Source organism: Lynx rufus, unplaced genomic scaffold, assembly GCF_022079265.1.
Source record: "Lynx rufus isolate CCGP_SWC_20201006 ecotype Redwood Valley unplaced genomic scaffold, mLynRuf1.p SCAF_9, whole genome shotgun sequence".
Lineage (NCBI taxonomy): Eukaryota > Metazoa > Chordata > Mammalia > Carnivora > Felidae > Lynx > Lynx rufus.
Genome location: NW_025814897.1, coordinates 101,297,367 through 101,306,289, shown reverse-complemented (window position 1 = coordinate 101,306,289; position 8,923 = coordinate 101,297,367). Strand labels below are relative to the sequence as shown.

At 38.4% G+C, this 8,923-nt stretch overlaps 1 pseudogene; it reads right to left on the bottom strand.

Moving 5' to 3' along the window:
* Positions 1–7,983: 7,983 nt before the first annotated feature.
* Positions 7,984–8,923, bottom strand: LOC124506043 (olfactory receptor 5L2-like; annotated as a pseudogene).

Genomic DNA, 8,923 nt, shown 5'->3' with positions numbered 1-8,923 from the left:
AAATAAAATTTAATGTTTATTTATTTTTGAGAGACAGAGACAGAGGGCGAGTGGCGGAGGGGCAGAGAGAGGACTAGACACAGAATCTGAAGAAGGTTCCAGGCTCTGAGCTGTCAGCACTGAGCTGGATGCAGGGCTCAAACGAACAGACCATGGGCTCACGACCTGAGCCAAATTTGGATGCTCAACCGACTGAGCTACCCAGGTGCCCCAGAAACGTTTCCTTCTTATCATCATTGACACTCCATTATGTAATGTCATCCCTCAATTTCCTCAGTTGAACTTCTTAATTGGCCTCATTTTCTCTGATCAATTCCCATTCTATTTTCAAACACGCTACAAAATGAATTCATAAGCCACTGTAAGAATTACCTGTATAAAATAGATTTTGTGTTACGTAGTCTTCTTCCTACACTTAAATATTCCTTGTCCCCTACAAGCTCAGCATTGAAATACCTTCAGTGTTCACATATATTCCCATTTTTATCTCATATACTGTATCTCACTCCAAACACTTTGCTTTAAAAAAAAAAAGTGTTAATTGGAGAAAGTGCTATCTCTGAGCTACTAGTCAACTCTTTGGAGTTCTCCCTTCCTGAAATACATACGGCATCCTCCTTAGAAAATATCAACTCTCATTGAATGACAGCTCATCTGTTCCTGTCTACAAATATGAGAGATAAGATTGTCAATTGACCTAAAAGTGGAACAATGGCCACCACTGTGAAGGCAAAGGGATAAAATTAGAGCCAGTGGCTAGAAAGGCAAACGTGGATGAAATGCTTCTTTGTTATGTCATGCCCTCTTTTGGTATCTATGAAGAATGCCTACCAAAAAGTAGGCATGAAAAAAAGAGGCTCATCTTTAAGGCCAATGCTAAAATAAGTTTGGGGTCTGAGCCATAGAGAAGAACCACTTTTTGCTGGACTTATTTGCTACCAAATTCCTTATTTCTAATCACAGAATCAAAGGTAATGAAGAGATTAATTTTTATAGAGAATATTTTTTTACAATGATCTTTCAAGGATGTTATATACTTTCAGATTAAAAAGACTTTCAGGAAAGGAAATATAAGTGTCAAATGGAACAATAGAAGGGGAAAGGAATAGAAGATATAAAAGAGTCAGAAGCGTCCAAAGAGGAACCAAAAAATCTGCTCTTCAATGCAATTGGTAGGTGAGGATGAAATTGGGGGCTTCGAAAAGAGTTTAGTAAAATAGTATATTCTGACAGTCAAAGCTCTATATTGAGCGCTAGTCACTAACTTTGTAAAGCATTTTTCTGTTGCCTCAAAGCCACTCCCCTAATCCTACCCCAGTCCTGTCACCTGTGTATTGACAATTGTTCGTATGAACACATGACTACAGGATAGAATAAATAGTATGACCTACAAATGCATTAGCCTCAATTTATACTTCAGTCTGCTCAACTTAAAAAAAATAAGAAGCATTGAGAGCTGTGTTTATAGTTAGATTTCTAATCAGAGTCCAATAATGCTGAAGATTGTCTTAAGAATATCATCTATTAAATGTGATTTTTTTGTTGTTGGTGGTGGTGGTAATGTTGCTTTTGCTGGAAATACCTTGAGAAATAAAATCTGTGTTATTCTAAGCATGTGTCTTCTCCGGGCACCTCGGTGGCTCAGTCAGTTAAGCATCCGACTTTGGCTCAGGTCGTGATCTCACAGTTCGTGGGGTTCAGGCCGGCATCAGGCTCTGTGCTGACAGTTCAGAGTCTGGAGCCTGCTTCAGATTCTGTGTCTCCCTGTCTCTCTGCCCCTTCCCCGTTCATACTCTGTGTCTTTCTGTCTCAAAAATAAATAAAACATTTAAAAAATTATAGGCATGTGTCTTCTCAAAAGATCAGTTTTCTGTGTGTAAAATAAACGATTTTATGAAGATGAGCACTTGAAATCCTGCCCAACTCTGATGTCCCAGGATTATGTGAAGAACACTTACCAGATCACTGTCTTTCTTTCATTTACTTTACTACTCTGTTGTCAGCATCAGTTCATTTTTCACTGGAAAAATCAGCTTTGACAGTTATTGACAGTTTGACAATATTAAAAAGCAATCCATTGCAAGATTTTCCATAATCCATGTGTGCAGGCCTTTTATGTCCATATAAGAAACCTGGGCCTCCCTTAGGAAGGCAGTGTTTCCTTAGGATAATGCAACACCTTTTATATTTTGCCTTGAGTCTTCTGAGATTAGCTTTCAGATCTCATTTAGGATCCCAGGAATACACACTCTGATATCCAAATCTCAGTGGGAAAAGATATGTGAGCAATTAAACAGTTCTACTGAGGAATTGTTTAACTCAAAAACACAAAATGAAATGATGTAATGTGTTTTTCTATAACTTGAAGATGTCTCAAAGAAAACTATATTTTTTAGTTTTGAAATGGTAGATTATTATTTTTTTAATTTTTAAAAATGTTTATTTATTTTTGACAGAAACAGAGCATGAGCGGGGGGGAGGGGTTGGGGGCAGAGAGAGAAGGACACACAGAGACACAGAATCCAAAGCAGGTTCCAGGCTCTGAGCTGTCAGCACAGAGCCGGACACGGGGCTTGAACTCATAGACTGCGAGATCATAACCCGAGCCGAAGTCAGGGGCTCAACTGACTGAGCCACCCAGGCGTCCCGATGAAATGATAGATTCTTATATAAAATTAGATTACGTTATTTTTCGTCTGATTTTACCAGCTCAAAGCAATTTATCAAACAGCTATCAGAGTATTATTCTATGTGATAGGATGGTAGAATAAACTGGAAAGAAGCAAAAATATTTCTATCTAGCTGTTGAAAATTAGAAGACCCTAAAAGTCAAATGTCAGTGGAAAACCAATTATGACTGAAGTTAATGACTCTGATATGTGCTAAGTGTGCATCTATGTGCAAGTGAGATTCTGGCCATCCAAGGCCAGAATAGCTCAGAGAATCTTTCTTTAATAAATACATCTACTCTGTAAATATGTGTACCAGACAGTGTTTTGGGTACAAAACAGAAAGAAGAAAGATAACTTGGACTGCACATTTAAGAATTTTGTCAATTACAGAATAGTGAATAAGAGATGATAAAAGAAACAACATAAACAATTACACAAAGTTTGGAAAGTGTGCGGCATAATTGTAGACCTGAAAATGAGATTTAAAGAGAATGTGTTGTCTCATGAAGAAAGATAAGGCTAGATCTGTATATATACCTCTTGGTATTTTGGCAAAGAGAACTATAAGCAGCTTTGAACTTCTATATGCCCAGAAGATTTATATCAACAAAAAGAAGCTCCATTTCTAACAGAACCTCAGTTAAGTTATTAGCTCACTAACCACTCACGTGAACCAATCCACTCAGAAACCAGTCACTGCATCTCTTGACTACTGGCCATTAACACTTCCTCAAATCCCATTGGCTGAATGCTGGGGAACATCATCAAAAAGATGTGAAAGCTTCTGCACAGCAAAGAAAATAATCAGCAAAAGTAAAAGGCAACCTATGAAATGGGAGAAGATATTCACAAATGAAATATCCAATACACTTATCAAACTTAACACTCACAAAACAAATAATCAGTGAAGAAATGGACAAAAGATATGAACAGACACTTCTCCAAAGAAGACATCCCAATGACTAACAGACACATGAAAAAATGCTCAACATCACTCATCATTAGGGAAATACCACAATTAAAACCACAATGAGATACCACCTCACGCCAGTCAGAATGGCTAAAATTAACAGCTCGGGCAACAACAGATGTCGGCAAGGATGCGGAGAAAGAGGACTTTTTTTGCACTGCTGGTGGGAATGCAAACTGGTACAGCCACTTTGTGAAACAGTATGGAGGTTCCTCAAAAAGTTAAAAATAGAACTACCCTATGACCCAGCAATTGCACTACTAGGTATTTATCCAATGGATACAGGTGTGCTGTTTCAAAGGGGCACATGAGTCCCAAAGTTTATAGCAGTGCTATCGACAATAGCCAAAGTATGGAAAGAGCCCAAATGCCCATCGATGGATGAATGGATAAAGATGTGGTATATATATACAATGGAGTATCACTCGGGAATGAATGAATGAAATCTTGCCATTTGCAACTGAGTGGATGGAACTAGAGGGTATTATGTTAAGGGAAATTAGTCAGAGAAAGACAAATATCATATGACTTCACTCATACATGGAATTTAAGATACATTACAGATGAACATAAAGGAAGGGAAGCAAAAATAATATAAAAACGAGGAGGGGGACAGAACATAAGAGACTTTTAAATACAGAGAACAAACTGAGGGTTGCTGGAGGAGTTGTGGGTGGGGGGATAGGCTGAATGGGCAAATGTCATTAAGGAAGACACTTGGGATGAGCACTGGGTGTTATACATAGGGGATGAATCACTGGAATCTACTCCTGAAATCATTATTGCATTATATGCTAACTTGGATATTAATTGACTGATTAGTTAATTAATTTTTAATTAATTAATTAATTAATTAATTAAAAACAACAACAAAATACGTGACTGCTGAATGACTGATGAGTTAGACTCAGGTACTCAGAGGCTCCTCACCCCCTCCCTTGTCCTTGAAATGTATGTCTTGCCTGCCTTTCCCACTCCCAGAGGCTGCTCCAAGGACCTAGCCTTGAGTTAGTGATGTAGTGTTAAGAACACCTGCATGGTATATGTGACTGAACCCAGTTAGGATCTTTTTATAAACTTTTAAGATTTGGTGGGTGGGTGCAGGGATCCATTTTGTCTTGCTACTGCCCAAGACAAGCTTCATATATAAGTTCCCTTTGATTATTAAAACTGGTACCTATCAACCTGGAGTGACCTGCCTCTTCCTTCCGGTCTCTCCCTGCCCTCCAAATAATGGCACTGGCCTCAAATTATACCTGAAAAGCTCCCAAGAGAGTTGCAAATCAACCTTGCAAAGACAGAGGCCAACTAAGAATAGGAGAGTTTGGGTCCCCACCGGAAAATTGAGATGCAAATAGTAAGAGAATGAGAATTACATATCAACTCCTATAGTTTGCAAGTAAGGGAGTGATCAGATTATATAAATAAAACAAAACCACTTAAAGAAATAGAAAAAGAAACTTTTGTGTAGTTGCTTTTCAGATATTTGAGGAGCACTCAGTGTTTCTCAATTATTCCCAGACAATTGTGGATGTTATCTATGAAGTAACCTTGGGAGGGAAAAAGAAACCTGATATTTAAATTTTTTTGTGAAGCTGAATGTAAATGAGACTTTCTCTTTCTTTCTTTTCTTTCTTTCTTTCTTTGTTTGTTTGTTTCTTTCTTTCATAAAACGAAACAATCAGCTTCTCCATATGAAAATTGCACCTGTGTCTTAGTAGGATATGGAGACCAGTAACTATTCAAGCCCAGATTAAAGCTATTCTGTGTCTCTGAGACCCTAAAACCCAAGGTCTCTGAAAGGAACATTGCAGATTCTGAAGAGAGATCAGAGTAGTAACTGGGTAAAATGTGAGCTTCTGGCTAACCAAAAAGGCTTTTTAAACACACAAAAGCTCAATATCGAGGGTCCCTCTGAAGACACTGGAGCTCTTACATACTGAAGCTTGCTAGTCCGGTGACTCCTGGCTCAAGTGGCTGTCTCTCTAGGTGAAATTGGAAAATGTCGGGAGACTTTTTGCCTATCACAAAGGTAGGGAAGGGTGGTAAAGGTAGCCAATGAGTAGAGGTCAGGGATGCTGCAAAACATCCCATAATATACAGACCAGACCCCTATAGCACAGAATTATCTAGAGAGAAAGGCCAATAGTGCCAACGTGGAGAAACCCTGTTCTGGTTGGAAGACCAAAGGTGAAAGAGGTTTTTCTCTTACCTTATCTTAAAACCCAAGTCTCATGGGTGAGGTGGGAAATCTCACTCCATTTACAACATTTAAAAAGCAATATAGAGCCATGTTTTTATCATATGCACAATATATAACTCCATTTTTAGTCATTATATATTCATCAATTGCAAAGAAATAATGAGTAGCTGTCTTTGCCAGGAATACTGGAATATTTCTAAGTAACTCTTACCCTCAAGGATGTCTTTTTAAGAAACATCAGGAGTGCATTTTATGAGCCAGGTCTTTGCAGTTTTGTTATTATGTTTAAGTTCAGTGATAACTCTGAGTCAGGCAACTTGTCTTCAGTTTATATTTGAGAGACTCAAGGTTAAGCAAGATTAAGCATCTTCCTCAAAATCACTCTTCAGGATCTGAAACTGGCTCCATCCTATTTCACTTAAGCAACAAAGACCTATATTATGTTTAAATTAGTAAGTCCAATAAAAATATAGTCAATAACAAATATAAAGTGAAATCTTAAGAAAGTAAGAAAACAAAGGGAGTGTTAACATTGTAGGAACACAGGAAAAGTACATTATACTTTGGCCTTTAAAAGGTGGATGTCTTAAATTTGAAAATGGACATTGTTTTAATATGTCAAGCTCTAATCCCTGGGACCTGCAAATGCCACCTTGTTTGGGAGAAGGTCATTTGCAGATGTGATTAGGCTAAGGATTTTGAGATGAGGAGATTATCCCTGATTACCTGAGTGGGCTGTAAATGCCTTCACAGGTGACCTCAGAGAGTCAGTCTCTTTCATACATACACACACACACACACACACACACACACACACACAAGAGTAATAAAGATAGAGAGCAAAGATAATTGAAGATACCAGCCTTGAAGGTTGAAGTAATACAACCCCAAGTCAACGAATGCTTGCGGCCACCAGAAACTGCAAGAGTTGAGGAAAGCATTGTCTCCAAGAAGCTCCTAAAGGTATATGGCTTTCTTGGCACTTTGATTTTGGCCCAGTAACAGTGATGTCAAATTTCTGCCCTCACAACCTATAAGACGATAAAGTCTATTGTTTGAGGCCACCAAATTTATAGTCCTCTTTCTTTTTTTCCCCAGAAGCCATGGGAAACCAATGCAATCAATAGGTTTAGGATATAATAAATTTGAAAAAAAAGTAAATGCCTAAAATAATATAAGGCAAAAGAAAACATTAGTAAGAACACAGAAACTTAAGAAAAGTAAGGCATCAGATACATAATCTACTTATCTAATCAAGGATTAAAATATAGAATGGAGAATAAAAGGTAAAACTAAAAATAACCATAGTAATATCAACAAATAATTTATTAATCATTTATAATATATCATATATAATGCTAAGAATTTAAGAGACATAATTTAATTTTCATGGAAATTTTATTAGAAAATTATAGTATTGTCTCTATTTTGTAGAAGAGACAGTTTTTTTTAACTTATTATTTTATCGAAGTATACTTGACATACAATGTTATATTATTTTCAGGGGTACAACATAGTGATTCAACAATTCTATACATTACACAAGACTCACCATGGTAGGTTTGGTTATCATCTGTTACCACACAACATTATTACAAATTATTGACTGTATTTCCTATGCTGTACTTTTCATCCCATGACTTAAATTTTATGACTGGAACTTTGTGCTTCTTAATACCCTTAAAAGAAACTTTAAAACTTCTAAAAAATGACTAAAAATATTACACAGAAATTTACTCCAAATGTTCACTAAAATACATAGGTTATAAGACAGATGTGTGTGCATTCCCTAGAAAAATGAAAGTCTGATGAAAAAGGTTGCATGCTTTAACGATGATGAAAAGACTTGTCTTCCTATGTGCACTTTGTTAGAAATATACTGATTTGTTCTCAAGCCAAGAAACAGAGTCTAACAAGGCCTCCCAAACCCACTCAAAGCAATTAGAGATTGGGGAGAGCAGCAACATTACCAGGTGCATTTGAATCATCCATAAAACAGATAATATATGGCTTAATAAGACAAGCAAGTGGAAAACAAAAAAGCATGCATAATCCCCCAACTCATAAAATTTTTACCTACTTTATTTTTCATTCACATCCACCCAAAACCAGCCCCTCATTAAATATCTGATGTCTAGTTAAGAAAATAGTTTTTCAAAAGGTAATCTAGATCCCAACACTTTCTTGAGTGCTTCCTTCACATCCTTGTTCTGCAGGCTATAGATGAGGGGGTTGAGCATGGGAATCACTACAGTGTAGAACACCGTGGCCACCTTGTCAGTATCCATACTGTTGCCAGAACTGGGCCGGCAGTAAGTGAAAAGGATTGTTCCGTGGAAGACAAGGATGGCTGTGAGGTGGGAGGCACAGGTGGAAAAGGCTTTGTGCCTTCCCTCGGCAGAGTGCATCCTCAGGATGGTGATGAGAATTAGCAAGTAGGAGGTGAGGATGATCACGGTGGTGATCTCATTGAAGGTGGCCACGATGTACAGCAGCAGTTCATTCATAGTGACATCAGAGCAAGCAAGGGACAAGAGAGGGGCAGATCGCAGAAGTGTTCAATCACATTTGATCTCTAGGATAGGATCGCAAGAGCTAAACGTAAGTGGATCAGAGAACACACCATCCCACACAGGTAGCAACAAGACACCAGCTCCACACAGAGATTCCGGGACATGGTGACCGTGTACAACAGTGGGTTGCAGATGGCCACGAAGCGGTCATAGGCCATTACCGCCAACAGGAAGACCTCACTTACCACACATGTACAAAACAAGTAGAATTGCACGGTGCACCCCAGGAACGAAATGGCTTTGTCCTCGTTTAAGGTATTAGCATCTTTGGCACGATGACGGTGGAGTAGCAAAAATCCACAAAGGACAAGTGGCTGAGGAAAAAGTACATGGGAGTGTGAAGGTGAGAGCTGACCTGAATCACTGCCATCATGCCCAGGTTGCCCAGCACCGTGACTCCATAGATGAGAAGGAACACAGAGAAGAGGGCGACTCTCAACTCAGGGACTTCTGCGAATCCGAGGAGAATGAACTCGGTCACACCGGAGCAGTTTTCCTTGCCCAT